Source organism: Petaurus breviceps, unplaced genomic scaffold (assembly GCF_028583685.1).
Source record: "Petaurus breviceps papuanus isolate PSGF00001 unplaced genomic scaffold, PetGlider_PUasm1.0 90925, whole genome shotgun sequence".
Lineage (NCBI taxonomy): Eukaryota > Metazoa > Chordata > Mammalia > Diprotodontia > Petauridae > Petaurus > Petaurus breviceps.
Window position 1 is genome coordinate 11,403,049 of NW_027187380.1, and position 20,913 is coordinate 11,423,961.

Consider the following 20,913-nt stretch of genomic DNA (forward strand, 5'->3'; position numbering starts at 1 on the left):
TTCTTTTCAGGTGCATTTGTGAAATGTTATGTTGGTTTCCCTGATTTTATCCCTCTACCAATTTCCAGTTTTCTTTTGGACATCTTTCTGACCAAGTCTGGATTTTATTGAGGGACATATTTGTTTCCTTTTAAATTTTCTTTATGATTATTCTTTTTAGGGTCCCTTTTCAGGTATTTGCTTGGGTTTGTGTAGGAAAGCTGGTTTTTACTATGACCATTCATGTCTCCATTTTAAGTGGAAGTCATCTCACCAGCAGTAGACAAAGGCTTCCTAATTGGTCTGCTTTACTCAAGTCTTCCCCTTTCTAATCCATCTTCCACACATCTGCCAAAGTGATTTTCCTAAAGCACCTGTCTATATGATATATAAACTCTTTCACATATAAATTCTTTCATTTGACATTTAAACTCCTTTGCCACCTGACCCCAATATACATTTCCAGTTTTATCATACGTTACTCCTTAGGGACAGGTAACATAGATGTAAGGGTTCACTACTTTCAGAATTCATAATAGCCCATCTGTACCTTGTAAATGGTATATCCCTTTCATAATTTCTGTTACTGTTAAGAAAGTGTGAAAAAGTTCCTCAATCAACCTAATGGAATTATGAGTTAGCTATTCATTGGCTGACTGAAAGATTAGCCATGTCCCTGCCATCCTTAAAAAGCAAGAACAAACTGTGGAGCCAGTCATCTCTGGCAGTCAAGATAACTACATATTATTATATAATCAATAAATTATGGAGAAAAAAACAGCTAATAAGAGGGAATTAATCTTCACCTTTTCCTTTCTATCTCTTCCAAGATACAATGGTATGCAGGGAAGAGATTTCTACCTCCTCCTCATTGCTAATGGTGTCTTACAGCAGAAGCATGTATCTACAGGAGACTCATTTCTCAACAGAGAACAGGCTCAGAGTTGAGCTGAAGAGAAAAGGCCCAGTGAGCCCGGAAGATCAGTCTTCTCAGCAGAGATGCTGCACTGAGGGAGAGTAGCATGAGAAAAGATATCTTTTCTGCCAGAAGCATGAGTCACATGTGTCCCCTATGTCTGTGACCCTATCCTAGTTTACTGTATGTTTATGTGCACTCTTTCCCCTGATACTGTATGTATTTTGGAGAGAGTGAACTATAAGGTTTATGGGGGGAATGAACATTTTGTTACTTCTGCTGATGCTATGCCATTATAGTAAATGTCTTTGCTTTGAGTTAATTATATCAACTGACTGAACATTATAAGTGAATATAGTGATGGGAGCTCATAAGCTATAGTTTAGGAGTATAGATCCAAAGAATACATGGAACCTGAAGTAGTCATCCTTTTAGGTACCCAAGCTGTGAGTGCAAATTGAGGGAGTAACCCAGAGGGAACACTGCACCTATGTAACCCAATGACCCTGGGGTCAACAGACCAAGTCTGATTCTTGGGGATGAACCAAGAAGTCCATTTTCTCTCTTTTTGGCTCATTGTCTCTCATCAGGGATTTACTCCAGAAAAAAAAAATCTCCCAACATAACCTATGTATAACTTGTGTCTAGCTTTCTCTAAATGCAGGCAAAAGAAAAGCCCCAGCTCCCATTCAAGCACTCAAAAATACTAAATGCTTGCTGTATTTCACCCTACAGAAAATGCAAGAAGATGCAAAAGACTCACTAGAATATATAAATAGAAACATAAAACATTTAAATGCTACCACCTCTCCTTTCCTCTCCCTTCTCTAAGAACTATTTAACTCCCCTAGAAGGCAATTGTATTTGAAGGCAACTGAATCAATTTTTTTAAGTGAATCAATTTTTAAAAGACTTTGAGGAAGGACTAAATTAATTTTGTCATCTAAAGACTGCCCTTGCTTAGTTCAGAGAGGCTACTACACCTGAAATCACAGGCACTTAAAATATTGATGTAAAGAAATTCCCTCTAGTGATGCTAATGAGCAATTCATTTGCTATATATAGTTTTAGAGAATTTCTGAGAGTAACTGAGAGCTTAAGCCACCTGACCTTGGCCAGATACAAGGCAGACTTGAACCTATGTCTTCCTGACTCCAAGGCCAGTCACCTATGCATCATGACAAGAGAGCTCTCAGTTTTACAGTAGTCTTATTTTTAACTTGTTTAATTGACACTTTTTTGTCTTTATATCAGTTATTTCCTCCCACTCCCACCTCCTGACATTTCTGTGACAAAGAAACATAAGAGAAAAACATCTATCTGATACCCTTGTCTGATAATATAGTCAACATTTTTTCCTGTACTCCCCCTACTCTCTGTTGTGAGGCACGTTTCATTAGCTCTTTGCTAGAGTCTTCATTGAGTTTTACTATTATTCAGAGTTTAACATCCTATTGAAAATATTTTCAGTGTGCATTGGGTATAAGAGAGTTATTTATTTCCTCCAACTAAAAAAAAGAAAAGCTTAACTAATAACTACTCATTGTGGTTCTTCAGTCATTTTTCAGTGGTGTCTGATTCTTCTTGACCCCATTTGGGGTTTTCTTGGCAAAGATATTACAGCAGTTTGCCATTTCCTTCTCCAGCTCATTTTACAGATGAGGGAACTGAGGTAAACGGGATAAGTGACTTGCCCAGGGTTACATACCGAATTAATATTAGAGGTCAGATTTGAAGTCAGGAAGATGAGTCTTTCTGACTCTAGGTCCGGCACTCTATCCACACTGAACCACCTAGCTGCCTCTAAGATTGCCATACACATCAAACTATGTTGTCCATGTAAATTTCTTTGTAAACCTTAAAATGCCAACTGTAATTATTACATTGGCTGTGAATCACCTCTTGACTCATTATAAAATGAGTATTTTACATCCCACCTTTATATTCAAATCATCATGCTTGTACTTTTTTTGGTCTATGATGGAAAGGCAGGACAATTATTGTGTACCTATGACAGTCATAACTCACATGCCATCAGCTTATTGTTGTTCAGTCTCTTCAGTCATGTCTGACTCTTTATAACCTCATTTGGTGTTTTCTTGGCAAAGATATTGGAGTGGTTTGCCATTTCCTTCTCCAGATCATTTTACAGATGAGGAAACTGAAGTAAACAGGGTTAAGTGATATGCCCAGGGTCATGTAGCTAGTAAGTGTCTGAGGTCAGATTTGAACTCAGAAAAATGAGTCTTCCTGACTCCAAGTGTGACACCTTATCCATTCCACCACCTAGGTGCCCCAACTATGGATTGTTGAAGATTTAAAACAATACAGAAACCAGTTACTTATATTATTATGCTTTTCCAGGAGGCTGATAACTTGAAACGTTAAGCATGGTGTGAATTGCTATAACCATTACGGAAATTGGTTTGGAACAAAAATGTAACTAAAGTTTCTAAACTGTCCCTATCCTTTGACCTAGTGATGCCATCACAAGGGTTATACTCAAAAGAGTTCAAATAAAAAGAAAAGGGATCTATAAGTATAAAAATATTTGTTTCAGATCCTTTTGTATTAGCAAGAACTAGAAACTAGAGAGATATCCATCAATTGGGGAATGGCTGAACTTATCTTGGTATATGAATGTAATGGGATACTATTGTATCACGAAAGTTTATAAAAGGGATTATTTTAGTGAAACTCTGAAAGACATGTGTGAACCCATATAGAATAGAACAAGAACAATTTATATAATAATAATACTGTAAAAGCAAACAATTTGGAAAACTTTAAGAATTCTGACAATTGTAATGACCAATCATGACTCCAGAGGATTGATAATAAAGATGCTATTCACCTCCTAACAGAGGAGATGGACTCAAGGTACAGAATGACACACATAGATGATAGATAGATAGATAAAGAGATAGATAGGACATGGCCAACATGGGGATTTTTAAAAATTTGATTATGTGTATTTGTTATAAGGTTTTTCTTTCCTTTTCTTTTTCATATGGAAGAGAGAAAAGAAGAGAATATAAATTTTTGACAATTGAAAAAATAACATATAATTTTAAAGAGGTAAGCATGGACCACTAAGTGCCACAGTTGAATAGGCATTTCATCTTCACTTTAGCTTTGCACTGTCCTAACAACTCCCTCAAGGTTCATGATTTCTGGCAAACCAGGCTAGCGCTTGGGCTTATCCCATTGGTGATAATATTATCTTTACAAAACCCTTTGTAGTAGCTGCAGGAAGTACCTCCCTCAGTGTAGCTGGAACCAAGGGAGCAACTCAGGAACTCCCAAATCCCACCCTCTCCTTTTAAAAAGTAGAGATAATGCCAGATGTCATGCAAAGCATGGAAAGTAGCTCAGGGGAACCCAGCTTAGTGCCATACATACTCCAATGGAGTGTCCTCTAGCCAGAGCTAGAGTAGGGGCGACAGGGGAGTGGAAAGACCTAGTTCCCCATATTACAGAAATATAAAAGACAGGACAGAGAAAGAAGAGGAGATGATAACCGTCCCTCAGTCCTTTTTATCATAAATATGTTTGATGAGCACTGCTTTTTTTTTTTAAAGCAATAGGGGTTAAGTAACTTGTTTAAAGTTACACAGCCAATTATTTCTGGGTGTGGTGCTAAGTATCTGAGCCTGGATTTGATCCCCAGGTCATCCCGACACTGGAGCCGGTGCTCTTGCTGAGCCACCTGGCAGCCCCTAAGCAATTGGGGTTAAGTAACTTGCTCAAGGTTACCCTGCCAGGTGTTTCTGGGTGGGTGCTAAGTGTCGGAGCCTGGATTTGATCCCCAGGTCATCCCGACACTGGAGCCGGTGCTCTTACTCACTGTGCTACCTGGCCGCCCCCAAGCACTGCTTTTCTTATTGAATTTTTTTGGGTAATTTACAGCTTCAAATGTCAATACTCAGTTGACTCATATTTACTGAGCACCTGCTATGTGCTGAGAGGTTAACATAGCATGATGGACAGACATGATGGAGATAATAATAGCCCTTGCCTTATAGGATTGTTGTTAACATTAAATGAGATAATATGTAAAATGTTTTGCAAAACTTAAAGTATTAGCTATTATTGTTTTTGCTATTATTATTAACAATTTCTATGAGAGCTAGCAATTCTTTAAGACTTAAGGCAATTGGCCTCAGTGGTGGGAGCTCCCACAGGGACAAAATCGAGTCCTTGAAGAATTGGTGTATTACTATGTACAAGAATAATTAATCAGACAACTTTGTGAATGTTCAATTAGAGAATGGAAGACATCGTAGAAGAGACCAATTAGGAAGTTGTTGCAATAATTCAGAAGGATGGTAATGTATGTTTGCTGTAGATCAGGGGAAGTGGAACAAATTAATTCAAGAAATATTGAAGAAATAAAATGCAAAAGAGGTGGAATTGGGACAGTTAGGTGGCACAGTGAATAGAGCACCAGCCCTGGAGGCGGGAGGACCTGAGTTCAAATCCAAACTCACACACTTAACATGTACTAGCTGTGTGACCTTGGGCAAGTCACTTAACCCCGATTGCCATGCCTTCACCCCTTAAAAAAAGAAAGATCGAATTGATGAGACTAGACTCTTCTTCCTGTGAACTGTCCCTTTCTGTTCTAAATATTCCCTTCTCTTCAGTCTTTCCTGTTTATCTCCCTCTGTTCATTAAATCCTCTGTATTTTTGACAAACTCCTACCCAAGAGGGTGTGTGCAGATAAATTCCTGGGTGCTGTTTCCTACTATCATCATATTTGGCATCTTCATATGCTCAGAAAGATCAGATGACTCATGGACTATAAGCCCAGTGGTCTTCCCTGCCCTGCCCTTGTTATGAATTACATTGTAATCTCTAATTCTTTGACCTTTCTTTTATGTGATCTTGTAATGACCTTATGCTCTGGGTCCAACCCTAATATCAGAGGATCACCATGATTTCTCCCCCCCAAAAAATCACAATACTTTTCAAATATATACTATTTGGTCAGTAGGTTGATCCATAAAGGTCATATTCATCAAATTCCTAATAGAGAAATAAAGTGCTTGTGCAATATTATGTCACAATTCAAAAGCAATGCTCTTTCTAGCAAGAAACAGCAAAGCAAATATGCAAATTAGCAGCTGTGACAATACCATTCTATTTGCACACTGACAAGCAAATAATTATTACTGTTTCAATTAGCACTGTTACATAACATTCTTATATATACAAATGCAACATATGCAAAATGCAATAAATACAAAACAAAAATAATAGAAAAGCAAAAGAAAAATACAAACAAGGTTTAAAACAAAAAAATCATGTTGAAAATTTTAGTAAAGAGAAAAAGAATAGAATAAAAGAAATAAAAGTATACTTCAAAAGAAAACAAAATTGTCTGTCACAATTATAAAACTCAACAGGCAACAAATCTTCCAGGTAAAGTAACACCAGTGACTAAATTTGACTCTAAACTCAAAAAACTAAAGAAAAAGTTAAATAATAGACATTATAAAAAATGAAAAATGTGTAAAATTAAAATTTTTGTGGTACAAGTATCTCTGATGCATGTAACAATAATGCTGGAAAATTCTGCTTGAAAAGATGTGGTAAGAAAGATTTAAGAGAATGTTTAAGCTCCTAAAGTAGAGAGAAAAAAATTTAAATCATATAGGTGTGGTTGTATGGCAGAAAAATGGGAAAAGATGTTTGTGTAGACTACTAGCCTTTGAATAAGGAAATCAAAATGAAAAAATAGCCTATACCAAGAGATCAAGATGCTCTGGATTGTCTATTAGTGTAATAGTAATGGAATTTAAAGATCCCCCAGTATTGGCTTGCTTTTTGGACTGATTGTGTTAAAACCCAGAGCTTGTGAATCCCGCTTGTGGGATGGACTTGTTGACGTGAAAAGAGAGAGCTGAACTGGGAGGAGCTGGTGATGTAAATTTAAAGAGACACAAGAAAAGAGAGAGGCAGAAGAACTTTTTGGAAGCAGCATCTTGGAGGCAGAGAGAGACTGAGAGGATTGCTGAGGGCCAGTTTGAATTGCCCAGGACTTTTGAGAGCTGCCACCCAAAGCTGCCAAGGACTGAGGAGACACAGCTGTTATACTGGTACTTTGTCTGTCTGTTTTGATGTTGTTTTGCCAGATTTGTTCACTGGTGAAAGACAGTCCTGTTGTTGCAGAGGTCTTGGAACCTTGCTCTTGGTTCAGAGCTCCTGAGACTGTTCTGCAGGCAGAGAATGAATTAATGAAGACACTGGCAATGTATCTTATGGCCTTGCTAAGCTTTGTCTCCTCAGGAACACAGATTGCTGAGAACTTGCCTTAGGCCAAGATGAAGAAAAAACCTCTCTTTGGGTATTAAATGCTGTCCTTAAGCTTGTTGTAACTCTGGGGTAGATGGCCTATTTAGTTGTAATCCAAAGGTGGGGAACTTTTGACCTTTTTGTGCTCTGTGATTGAACAAATGAATGTACTTTACTTATGATTGGAAACTAATCTCTATTTGAGAAGAAGGGCTTTGTGATGGACTAAATGAATGTACAGCCTAGGGGTGGAGTAGTATTTAGAACAGGGACTTTGTGATTGATTAAATGAATTATAATGTCCAGGGGTGGGGTAGTACTTGGAGATTATTGAATTACACTTGGTAAATGCTATATTTTGAATTATGCTAAATTTTGATTCTCTCTGTTCTTAATTTTTCACTGAATAAAATGGAGAGCACCTATGCTGGTATTTTGAATCTTGGGAAATTGCCTTTGCTTGGCATTACAATTAGCCAGCCAGTGTCTATTAAGTACCTAGTGACTACCTACTAGATTGTTATGGCAGAGGAAGATGACATGGAAAAGATTTCATTTGCTCAACTGGATTTTACCAGGTTGATTTTTACCAATGCATCTCAAGGGCGCTTGTTATATCCTAGAGCCTGGCAGAGATGGTAGAGAGAGAACTCTTGGTCTAGTTTGATTATATAAGGGGTGGGAAACCTGCAGTCTCCATGTGTCCTTCTAGGTCCTCAAGTGTGACCCCCTGGCTGAATCCAAACTTCACAGAACAAATCCCCTTAATAAAAGGATCTGTTCTGTAAAACTTGAACTCAGTCAAAAAACTGCACCCAAAGACCTAGAGGGCCACATGTGACCTTGGGGCCTCAGATTCCCCACCCCTGTATTATATCAATGTTTTTGAATAGAGGAGAACATGATGACAGAATTAGGTAGGTTAAAGGGAGATGATTGAAAGCTATGGTGTCAGTTTTGAAGAATTCATGTCAAATATGTAGGTACAAAGATATGAGCACTGACCCAGAGAAGATAGAAGCATTCTTGACTTGCCCATACTGACCTGGGAATTTTTCTAGTATTTGCCAATACATAATCCTCTCTTTCTGTTCATTTTATTTGGTCTTTAAATTCAGTATAAAAAAAAAAACTATGTTGCAATTGCTAAACCAAGGAATGACTTCCTTTGCACATTTAAAATTAGAGATGCAGATTCAGAAGTGCAAGAAAGTAGTTCCTTTTTCTCATCTCTCCTTACCTTGTTCCTAACATGTCTAATTTCCTTCACAACTCAGCTCAGGAAGGAACATTAGTTCCTTCCTGATCCCCACTGTAAAATACAATGTATTTGTTTTTTAAATTAAATTAATTATTATTATTATTTTAAAAAAATTTTGGAGGGGGGAAGGCAAGGCAATTAGGGTTAAGTGACTTGCCCAAGATCACATAGGTAGTAAGTGTGTAAAATGTCTGAGGCTGGTTATGAACTCAGGTCCTCCTGACTCCAGGGCTGGTGCTCTATTCACTGTACCACCTAGCTGCCCCTTTATTTATTATTATATTTTTTACATTTTAATCTGTATCCCTCTACCCACCCTGCATTAGAGAAGGCCACCATTTGAAACAGATTACATATATGTGTGTGTATGTAGATATATATACACACATATATGCATATGTATTTTGTATCTATATACACGGGTATATATATATATATATACATATATATGTAAAAATGCATCTTCCTGCATAAGTTCTTTGTAGTTGACTTGAGTATTTATAATACTCAAAATAATTTAATCATTCACAATGGTTCTTTGGACAGTTTTGCTATTACTGTATACAATGATTTCTTGGTTCTGCTCATTTTGCTCTTCATTATTTTACACAAGTCTTTCCATGTTTGTCTCAAATCAACCAGCTCATCGTTTCTTTTAGCACAGTAGTATCCCATCATAATTGTTGTATTTTTTTTTCTTTTTTGGAGAGGGAAGGGCAGGGAAATTGGGGTTAAGTGACTTGCCCAAGGTCACATGGCTAGTAAGTGTTAAGTGTTTGAGTCCAGATTTGAAATCAGGTCCTCCTGACTCCAGGGCCGGTGCTCTATTCACTGCACCACCTAGCCACCCCAATTGTTGTATTTTAAAAAAAATTATATTTCCTTATGTTTTGCTTTTCTTTTTTTTTTTCATCTGAATACTTTATTGTATTCTTGCCAGTGTACAAAAGAGAAATGGATGAAAATTCGGAGAGGTAGATGAGAAAGTCTGACACAAGTTGAAATTTGGATGATTAACTTGGCACATTGTTATACACATATAGATTAAACTTTTGTGCAGGCTTCAGAATTCTCTCTCCTTTGAATAGTCACAATTCACATCACACCACAGAACATCAAGTCATGTCACAGATCCACATATGAAGATGGATTTGGAGATCCTTCCCAAGTAGCTTAAGATCATCTTGCTACAGGAATGAACAGACTTTCTGGGGCCAGAAAGGATTAGTACTGGAAGATACCCCTGTCAGCAGGGGATCATTTTGGGCATTTTGTAGGCAAAATTTTTTCAGATTAGAAGCAGCTTTGGAAACCTTCATGCGGTGGAACCCGGCCTCAAGCCAGAGCTGCTGCACCACCTTCCTCCTGGCGACGACGTTGGAGCTGCTGGACATGGCGCAAGGAGCCGGAGTCCGCAGTCGATGGTCGGTGGTCGGTGGTGGGTGGTGGGCGGTGGGTGGTCGGGCAGATGTCCGCTGGCTCCCTGGCTCTCTGGGTCTGGCCATATTTTGCTTTTCTAATAGAATATAAGCTTCTTGAGGGCAGGAACTTTTTGTTTTGTCTTCACATCTCTAATGCTTCGCACATCCTATGACCATAATAAAAACTTGTTGATCAATTTGTACCTTGCTGTGGTTTACTATGTTTTGGGTTTACTATGTTCAATTCTAGGGACCAGAGTTTTAGGCCATTTCACTAATTTTGCAGTCAAGTCCATAGAGGAAAAGAAAATTCTCTAGTGGTAGTTTTAGACTTAAAGCAAAGAAACAACTGAGAGGGTGGAGAGAGATCTGGCACCTATCTTTTATTTCTCTTTCCCCCCTCCCCCATCTTGTTTAGAACATCCAGGGTTTTGGTTTCCCTGTCCTTGTAGAAGAGTTCAGGAATGTCAGCCAGGCAGCCAGGAAGAGAACTGTCACATCTCCATCTAGGTCATCTGAGCTTTTAGCTACTCTTGCCTGATCCCTCTGTTTCCCAGAATGCTGTGCTGTAGGCAAACAGTCTGTCAGCTTTACACCTGCTGGCTCATATCACTCTTTTCTGTTAAAGGGATCTGGGACTGACTTAAAATCCAAATGGAATGTGTTACAGGGGACAAAAATGCACATCTGTGGTGAAATCAGAGCAGCCAATTAAAAAAATGTTAAAGCACTGAAAGGGAAGAATTGTCTTTAAAAATCATTTGATACGGTTCCTTCCCCCCCCCCATGCCCCCCCCCCCATGACACTTTATGGTTCCCAGAGGTTTAGGAGAGGTCTGACCTGAGACTTAAGATATTTGTATCTTTCTTCCTTTCTATTGGGGTCACTTAAAAACAGCCCTCAGAAGAACCAAACTAACAGGCAAGTGCATTTTTTTGTCTTTCTTAAGAAACAAAAACAAAGCAACAACCATATTTTATTGATGCTTTTTGGCATTACATCACTCCAGATGGAAGACCCCCTTGTTACAAAGAAAAAACATCTGATACAGTGATAGCATATGGCACTGTATTCTGTCATAGTAGTTCCTGTTTCTCTTCACTGGGGAGGTGGGGAAGGCTTCATTATCTGTTCTCTACTATGACTGTCCTTAGTTTTTTAGTTATTTAGAATTTTAGTTTCCTTTTAGTGATATTTTCTTTTATATCTTTGTGTATATTGTTCTCATTTTGCTTTTATTTCAGTTTGCATCAGTTCATGCAAACTTCTTGTTTTTCTAAAGTATATGGTCCTTGTTTTTTACTGTACAATAATAATCCATTCCATTCCTCTAACATAGTGGGGTTTTTAAAAGTCTATCTGTGATCAATGAGTACCCATTATGTTTCCAGTTCTTGGCTATTGCAGCGGCTGCCATCTCATGGAGGATAGCTGTGGATCCTTGCTAACAGGAATGCATGACCAAAAGTTCCTTGTTGAGCCTTGTTTGTCTCCAAACTAGAGTTTGTGTTAATTTGTGACTAAGTCAGGATTGTGGGCCATAAGGAGTGAGCTTAAATACATTTTGACTTCTTTTGAGGCAGCCACTTTTTGGGGACACAGCCATTACCATTTCTTCCTTGGACTTCCATGGGGAAGAGAAAGGTATTCATCTCCCTTTCTCTGGGCAGCAATGGTGTCTGTATGCATGTGCAAATAAAAATATGGGCTTGCCTAGGTGAATGGGTGACTGGCCCTTGTTTTGATTCATCCTGAGAAATGGATATTTCCAGTCCTGTTGGTAACCCTGTGAGTTCACTCAACAGGCAGTGATTTTGGTGATGATTCCTCTGAGGAGAAGATGTCTACCACCAAGAAAATGCTAAGGCTCAATGAAAGGAGTAAGAAAGCCCAAGTCATGCTCTGGTTTGTCAGACTTGTGAGTACCTCAGACAGGACAGATCCAAGGAGAAACCTTAGTGTCTAAAGGGAGAATGTCAGAATTTAGACCCTGTCATTGCACCAGACAGAGAGAAAAAGCAAAACCATAATGGTGTGGGGAGTCAGGGATTGTGGCCACCCCTGACCTAAGTACTATGCCTCTCTCTGCGGTTTCAAAGAGAAGAATCAAGGACTTCAATCAATATCAGGATTATGTAACTAGGGTTTGACAGGCAGACCTGATGTAGAGTACTGAACTCTTGAGTGCTAGAGAAACAGAATCCAGGGAATGCTACTCTTCCAGCCTCTGCCCTTCCCCACACTCTCTAGAGAGAGATGAGTCTGATATACCAACACTTATTAAGAATTTGTTTGCTTTCTGATTTTCCATTTATCTTGAATGAAACTGTTTTTTGTGAGACAAAATGGCTACATAGTAGTATTGTAATTTTTATTATGTTGGTACAATTCAACCCTGAATAATAACTATCACTCCAGCTATTAAAGTCATTCTTTATCAACACACAGACACATACATACACACAGCAGGACAAGGAGGTCATCTTGCTTTATTCCTATATTCATTGGGAAATTTTCTAGTGTTTTCCATTGCAAATAATGCTCATTTTTAGTTTTAGATAGATGCTTTTTTTTTGCCACATTAAAAAAGATTCCTCTAGGCCTATATTTTGAAGGTTTTTTTTTTAAGCATACATGACTATTATATTTTGGCAAAGGCTTTTTTTCTACATGAATTGAAAAACTTTTGTGATTTTGTATTTTTTTACATGATTAATTATGTTGAATTTTCCCCCTAATATTAAATCATCTTTGCATTTCTGGTATAAATTCAAGTTGGTCATACATTAGTATGATTTTTGGATAAATTCCTATAGTCTTTTTTTGGCTAGGATTTTATTTAAAATTTGAGTCAATATTCATTAAAGATATTAGCTCATACTTCTTTCTTTGTTTTATCCTTCCCTCTATGTTCTTTTTTTCACATGGTTGTTAATACTTCAGAATTCTGAAAGTTGTTTGTTCACATCCTTTCACCACTGGGAAATGGCTCTAGGTCTTAGATATTTGTGCATATTAACTATGAATTTTGGATATCACATTTTTATCAGTTTTTGGATGTAAAGATTTTTTTCTCCACTCAATGGTTTATCTTTATATTCTAAATATATTGATTCTGTTGGTGCAAAAACTTTTAGATTTTATATATATGAAACTTATCTTCTATGATCTCCTCTGTCCCATTTGCTTAAGAATTTTCTGTCTAGAGTTGTGAAAGATACCACTTTCCATTTTCCTCTAAATTTTAAATGCCATTTTACACTTAGGTTGATATCAAATCTGGTAAATAAGGTAAGAGACTGTATTAAACATAATTTCTGCAAAACTATGTTCCAGTTTTTCCTATAGTTCTTGTTAAAATGGAACTCCTTCATGTAGTTTGTTCTTAAGTTAAATCAAAATCTAGACTGCTTTTTGTCTTATCTACTTTTTTTTATGGATACACTTTTCTATCAATACCAAAGAGTTTTAATATTTACTGCTTTATAACATAATATTTGGTATCATTAGGTCTCCATCATTCATGTCTCCCCCCCGCCCCCCGCCCCATTATTTGCTGGATTCTACCAGTGCTGGCAAACCTGTGACCTTCTAGGTCCTCAAGAATAGCCCTTTGACTGAATCGAAACTTCACAGAACCAATCCCCTTAATAAAAGGATTTTTTTCTATAAAACTTGGATTCAGTCGAAAGACCACACCCAAGGACTTGGAAGGCCACATGTGGTCTGCAGGCTGCAGGTTCCCCATCCCTTTCTAGACTTTATCTGCAAATGAATTTTGTTATTTTTTATGGTTCAATAAAGTAACCTATTGGTTATTTGATTGGTATAGCATTGAATTTATAAATTAATTTAAGTAGTATTGACATTTTATCATATTGACATTTCTTTAAGCATTTTCTTTTTGTAATATTAGTTTTGTAGTTCTATTTCTATAGCTCCTAAATTTGTCATTGTAGGTTAATTTCTGGTATTTATGCACATAATTTCTCTATCATTTCCTATCATTTAAAAATGAGAGAACCAAAGATAGACTTAAGCCATCCCACGATTATGAAAATTTCTTAACAATCCACTTTCAAGGCTACAACTTAAGTAATCTTGAACAGAAAAATTTTCATGTTATAGAAACATGTAGTATATATATATATATATACACACATATACATATGTATATACATCTCTCTCTCTCTCTCTCTCTCTATATATATATATATATATATATATATATATATATATATATATTGCGGTTATAAAGCTTAACAGTTAATACTGCTGCCAGTGCAGTTGGTGGGCTAGTGAGCAGTTAGAATAATGAGACAAGGGTGTATTCAACAGTCTATTTATTACAGGCCCATTTCATACAGAGCCAAAGCTCACAGAGTTTTTATGCCCCCCAAGAGAATGAAGACACCCCAAAAGAATACAGACAATGTAGAAAGATCCTACATCAAAGGAATGTAGATAATGTAGAAGGAGCCTCCCTTAATCCTGTTTACTATTTACCCTTGCTTAAGGTTAGTTACTTATTAGGGTATTATTCTAGGACCATATCTGGAGGCATAAACAAAAAAGATTACACGCCCTCTTGCTTATCTGCCTGGTAACCTTTGCAGGTAACTGTATAAGACAGGGGAATATACCATAGCGAGGTCAAGGGAGCCCAAAACATTCCCTTTTATAATACATCCTCCTGCTTGTCTGCCCTGTAGCCTTTCAGATAATAATATAGGGAAGGGGAACATTTCATTAGCGAAGCCAAGAAACTTCTGAAAGTTCTCTACAAGTTAACACTTTGCTTAATCACTTGAGCAATAGTCACTTAAGGTTAGGTACATTATAGGAAGATAATTTTCCTAAAACCATTCAGTCTCTCTTTGATCACTCACTTTAAGAATTCCCCTTTCCAACTGGTCAGCAAGATGAAATAAGGAAGAGATGCTTCTATTAATCACAGTAATCCTTATTATTGTGTGAATCCTTTCAGGGCAGGCAATGACCTTAACTAGATTGAAGTGTTTCCCAGTTCTAAATCTGGTTAACACCCTTAATCTATTTTCTCCGACCTTAGCTTTCATTCTTAACCTTTTATAGCTTTCCTAAGAGAAAATTGCTTAACTTTAAACTAGAATAATTTTAAGATTTTAAGAAAATATTTCCAAAATTCAGGGCAGGAGGGGGAAGGCTTTAGATGGCTTCTATAATATGAAATCACAAATCTCTTGTTGTATTTGTTTGCTTGCTTGTTTGTTTTAATGTACATACTAAATTAATTCCTAGAGATTTCTCTCTTGTCTCCAATTCCCTCTAAACCTCCCATTCTCTTTTGCTTTATTTAAAAAAAAAATGATTTCTTTGAAGTTCCTTTCTTTCTTTTTCATTTTTGCATCACCTCCCCATTACCTCAATAAAAAACACCCGCCCTTGTAACAAAATAGCATAGCCAGGGGAAACATACACATTTCAGAAAGGTATGTCTCATTCTGCAACTCTAGTATATATCACCTTTCTGTCAAGAGGTAGGAATCATGCTTCATCCTCATTCCTTCAGGGTTGTGATTGGACATTGCATTGATCAGAGTTCTTAAATCTTTTGAAATTGCTTTTCTTTTGTATCAAATTTTCTTTATATTTTGCTCTGTTCATTCCACATTAGTTCATACGGTCTCCATAACTTTTTCTGAACTGATCTCTTTCATAATTTCTTATGGTAAAATAATATTCCGTTGCGTTCACATAACATAATATGTTCAGGTATTTTCCAACTGATGGGCATCCATTTCATTTCTAGCTTTTTGCTGCAACAAAAAGTGCTGCTTTGAATATTTTTGTACATATCTTCCACTTTTCTTTGATCTCTCTGAGGTATAGGCCTAGTAGCAGTATTTCTGGGTCAAAGACTATGCAAATTTTGTGGCTATTGGAGTATAGTTCCAAATTGCTTTCTGGAATGGTTGCACCACTTCTCAGTGCCAACAAAAATACGTAAGTGTGTCTATTTTCCCATGACCCTTCCAATAATTGTCATTTTCCCTTTCTGTCATCTGTTCTGATGGGCATAAGAAAGAACCATTATTTGTGATTCTGAATATCTTTCCATATGATGGTAGATAGTATGCCTTTCTTCTTATTCTTCGGAGGGGGGAAGGTAGCGCAATTGGGGTTAAGTGACTTGACCAAGGTCACACAGCTAGTTTTGTGTTAAGTGTCTGAGGCTGGATTTGAACTCAGGTCCTCCTCCCTCCAGGGCCAGTGCTCTGTTCACTGTGCCATCTAGCCACCCCCGCCTTTCTTCTTTTAGAACTGTTTATTCATATTCTTTGAAAATTGCCTCTTCCTAACTATTGAGAAGGCCTCCTATTCTCATATATTTATGTCAATTCCATATAGATCTTGGATAGTCAACCTTTATCAGACAAACAACACAAAAACCTGTTCAGTTAGCTGTTTATTTTCTGATTTTAGCCATATTGATTTTTGTTTGCGAAAACATCCTCAATCTTACATATTCAAAATTGCTCATGTTATCTCTGGTGATCCTTTCTATCCCTTGTTTGGTCAAGTCTTCTTCCTCTATCTATAGTTGCAAAAGCTATTTTCTTCCATTTTCTTATAATTTGCTTATGATGTGACCTTATATATTTAGGAAATAAGAAGGAAATGAATAAAGAAAGGAAAGGCAGGAAGGAGTAAGAAAACAATCATTTATCAGGATTCTATTGCATACCAGACACTCTGTTAAGCATTTTGTCCTCCTGACAACCTTATGAGTTGGGTGCTATTATTATCTCCATTTTGCTGCTAAGAAAAGTGAGGAAGACAGAAGTTAAATGATTTACCCAATATCACACAGCTAGTAAGTGTCTGAGGCAGGATTTGAACTCAGGTCTTCCTGACTCTTCCTGCTTGTAGGTCATACATACATTTGGAACTTATTGTAGCATATGGTATGAGATATTGGTCTAAAATAATTTTTGGCAGATTTTTTCAATTTTCCCCACAATGATAGTTGATAATTAGTTTTTATCCCTGTAATTGGAGTCCTCATATTTAGCAAACACTATACCAGGGGTAGGAAACCTACAGCCTCAAGCCTACATGTAGCTTTCTAGGTCTTTAGGTACAGCCTTTTGACTCAGTCCAAGTTTTACAGAACAGATTCTTTTCTTAAGGGGATTTGTTCTGTGAAGTTTGGATTCAAAGGGCAGAACTTGGAGACCTTGAGGCCACAGGTTCCCCACCCCTGCACTACATTATTGTTTTTTTACTTCAAGGTATTTTATTTTTAATCTGTCTTACTGAGTAACTTTTAAATAATTTAAACTAGTAATTAATAATTAATAAATAAATAATAATTATTAATAATTAATAAATTAGTAATGTTCAAAACTAGTACCAAAGAGTTTTAAAGATTATTGCTTTGTGGAATAGCATGACATCTGATACTGCTAGGTCCCTTTCTTTCCCCCTTTTTTTTGTTATTTACTTTGAGATTCTTAATCTTTTTTTCCCCTCCACATGAATCCTGTTATTTCTTCTAGCTAAATTAAAAAAAAAAAGACTACTTTGGTAACTGTTATGGCACTGAATAAGTAAACTTTTGGGGAGCAACTTTGCCATTTTGTTTCATTGGCAAGGCCTGACCATGGCCAATCAATATCTCTTTAATTATTTTGGTCTGTCTTTATTTATGTGTTTTATGGTTGTAGTCATATAATCATCTTTTTCTGACTCTCAAATAATTTATAAATTCTGTAATTGTTTTGAATGCAGTTTATCTTTTGAGTTCATCTTGCTGGGTTTTGTGGTAATATACACATAAGGATATATGTGAGTTTATTTATATTTTGCTACTTTGCCAAAGTTATTGCTTTAATTAGTTTTTCATTTATTTCTAGAGTTTTTTTTTTAAAAGTAGATCATGCTATTATCTGCAAAGAACAATAATTCTGCTTCCTCTTTGTTTATATTCATTCTCTCAATTTCTTTTTCTTGTCTTGTTGGTATAGCTACCATTTCTAGAACTACATCAAATGATGGTGGTAATCATGAATAACTTTGTTTTATCCTTTATCTTATTGAACTTTAATCTTTCCCTAAATAATGCTGGTTCTTACTTTTGTTGTTGTTTGATCATTTTTCAGTTGTGTCCAACTTTTCATGACCTCATTTGAGGTTTTCTTGGCAAAGATATTGGAGTGGCTTGCCATCTCCTTCTCCAGCTCATTTTACAGATGAGAAAACTGAGGACAACAGGGTTAAATGACTTGCCCAGGGTCACATAGACAGTAAGCTTCTGAGGCCAGACTTGATTTCAAGAAGGTGAGTTTTCTTGACTTTAGGCTTGGCACTCTATCCACTGCACTACCTATCTGCTATTTGTCATATTGAAGGAAAGTTTATTTATTCTTATTCTTAAAAATTTTTTAAGCAGAGAATGGTTACTATATTTTGTCCATAGCTTTCTCTGCATTTGCTGACATAATCATATAATTTTATTAATTTACCTAGTATTAAATTAATCTTGGATAACTGGAATAGCAAAAACCTGGTTAAAGTGCTTGATCTTTTAAATATATAACTGTACTCTATTAATATTTTATTAAATGTTTTTGAATCAATATTCTTCAGACATGTTGGTTTGTAGCTTTCTTCTACTTTATCTCTACCTAATTTATATAACATTGCAATCAATTATATTTGAATGTTTGACATAATTCACATGTACAATAATTTTTTATGGAGCTTTTTCCTTTGGGGGCTCATTTATGACTTGTTCTGTTTCTTTTTGTGCAATTAGATTAAGTTTTCTATTTCTTATCCTGTTAATTTGGGTATTTTAAGGATTAAAATTTTCATCTTCCTTTAAGATTGAATCTCTTCTTAAAAAGTCTGTTACTCATGATAATTACATTGTGTTGTAATCAGCAAAGGATGTATTTAATATATCTGTTCTTCTACCATTGTTTAAGAACTTTTGTGCCCTAGCATATGGTTAAGTTTTACAAATGTGCCACTCACATCTTAGCAATGTGTATTTTCCATTTTGTTCCCATTCAGTAATTGCTAGAGATCTAGAATACCTAGCATTTCTAAAGTCCTATTCAGGTCCTTAACTTCTTGTTTTTTTCTTGTTACATTTGTGTAGGTCTGAAAGTGGTGTGTTAAGGTCCTCAACCATTATAATTTGTTGTTTACTTCTCCCTACCATTCAATATCTTTTCCTTTATTTACTTAGATGCTATGCCACTCAATGCACAAATATATTAAATATTTGTATTATTTAATTTTCTATGGTAGCTTTAAGTAATGTAGTTTTCTTATTTATCTTTTTTTTTTTTTTTGCCTTTTGGAGGTCAATTGGGGTTAAGTAACTTGCCCAAGGTTACATGGCTATTTTTTTATTTATCTTTTTAAACCACCTTTATTTTTACTTTGGGCAGCTAGGTGGCATAGTGGATAGAGTGTTGGGCCTGGAGTCAGGAAGACTCATCTTCTTGAGTTCAAATATGGCCTCAGACACTTACTAGCTGCGTGACCCTGGACAAGTCACTTACCACTGTTTGCCTCAGTTTCCTCATCTTTAAAATTAGCTTGAGAAGGGAATGGCAAACCACTCCAATATCTTTGCCACAAAATCCCCAAATAGAGTCACAAAGAATCAGACACAACTAAAATGACAACAATTTTTACTTTTGTCTTGTTTAAGCTTATGATTGTTTCTCCTGCTATTTTGGATTTACCTGAAGCATAAATATGTTGCTCCAAGCCCTCATTTTAATTCTGTGTGAATCTTTAAATTTCAGATATGTTTTTGATAAAAATTTCTTGAATTCTGCTTTCCAATAATTTTTTTTACTATCCTTTTCCATTTTATGAGTGAGTTAATCCTATTTATGTTCATAGTTATGAAGGCTAATTGTGTATTTCCCTCTGTCATATCCACTTATACTTTTTCCTCTCTTTTCTCATTTCCTCTCTTTAGATAGAAGAAAAAGATGGTGAAATTGAAGGAATATGATCATCACTAGTGATCTGCAATTGAAACAATCTGTTTCCACTCAACTACCCTTCCTTTCTTTCTCTTGCTCAGATTCAGACCCAGATCTATAATTCATAAAATTTCTATTTTTATTTTTCATTCCCTTATTACAGCATGTAGTTAATTTTACTTTTTGACTATTCTTCTCTCTTAAACCTCTCCCTTTCCTTTTTCTGATCCCTATCTATTAACTGTTGAACTAAATGTAGTACTATATCAAATTATTTGTGTGCATGTGTTCAACCCTTTGTTCAGTTTAGGTAAAAGTGAGCTTCATATAATACCATTTTCTTTATTCCTTTCTCCATGTTTGCCTCCTCTTCTTCTCATAGACCCCAATTATGAGACATATTAAGTTCTGCCTCCTTCTTTCTTATGTCTAACCGAGGGTGTTCCTTTTCCCTTCCTTTTTTTTCTTTGCTTAAAACCATGAAAATAGAACAAAATCACCGTATTCTGTATAGCTTATTTAATTCCCTCTATGACTCTTGAAGACGTTATGTGAACAGTTAGCTATCTTTCCCTCTTAGAATGTAAGGATTTGATCATTGTTTATCCCCTTCTAATTACTCAAATATATTTACCTATCTAGGTTTCTTTTGATTATTGTGTTTACATTTCATAATTTCTATTCAGCTCTGGGCCTTTCATTAGAGATAATAGAAAATCTTCCATTCCTTTAATGGCTCAATGTTTTTTTCTGCATGAATATATTCAGTCTTTCAGGATAAATTATTCTTGGTTATAAACCTTAGTCTTTTGTTTTTTATAATAATGCATTGTGATACAGTGCATTACGATATTGTTGCCTAGTCCTGAGTGATTCTGGGTATCATTCCTTGGCAACTTGAATTCAATCTTTTTGGCTGTTTGCAGTATTTTTTCTTTGACCTTGAAATTCTGGATTTTAACTATGACATTCTTAAGATTTTTCACTCTGACTTTTATTACAGGAAATGACAAGTAGATTTTTTCTATTTTTACTTTGCTCTTTG

At 36.1% G+C, this 20,913-nt stretch overlaps 1 pseudogene; it reads right to left on the minus strand.

The window, feature by feature from the left end:
- Nucleotides 1-9,332: 9,332 nt before the first annotated feature.
- Nucleotides 9,333-9,898, minus strand: LOC138152258 (guanine nucleotide-binding protein G(I)/G(S)/G(O) subunit gamma-5 pseudogene; annotated as a pseudogene).
- Nucleotides 9,899-20,913: the final 11,015 nt, after the last annotated feature.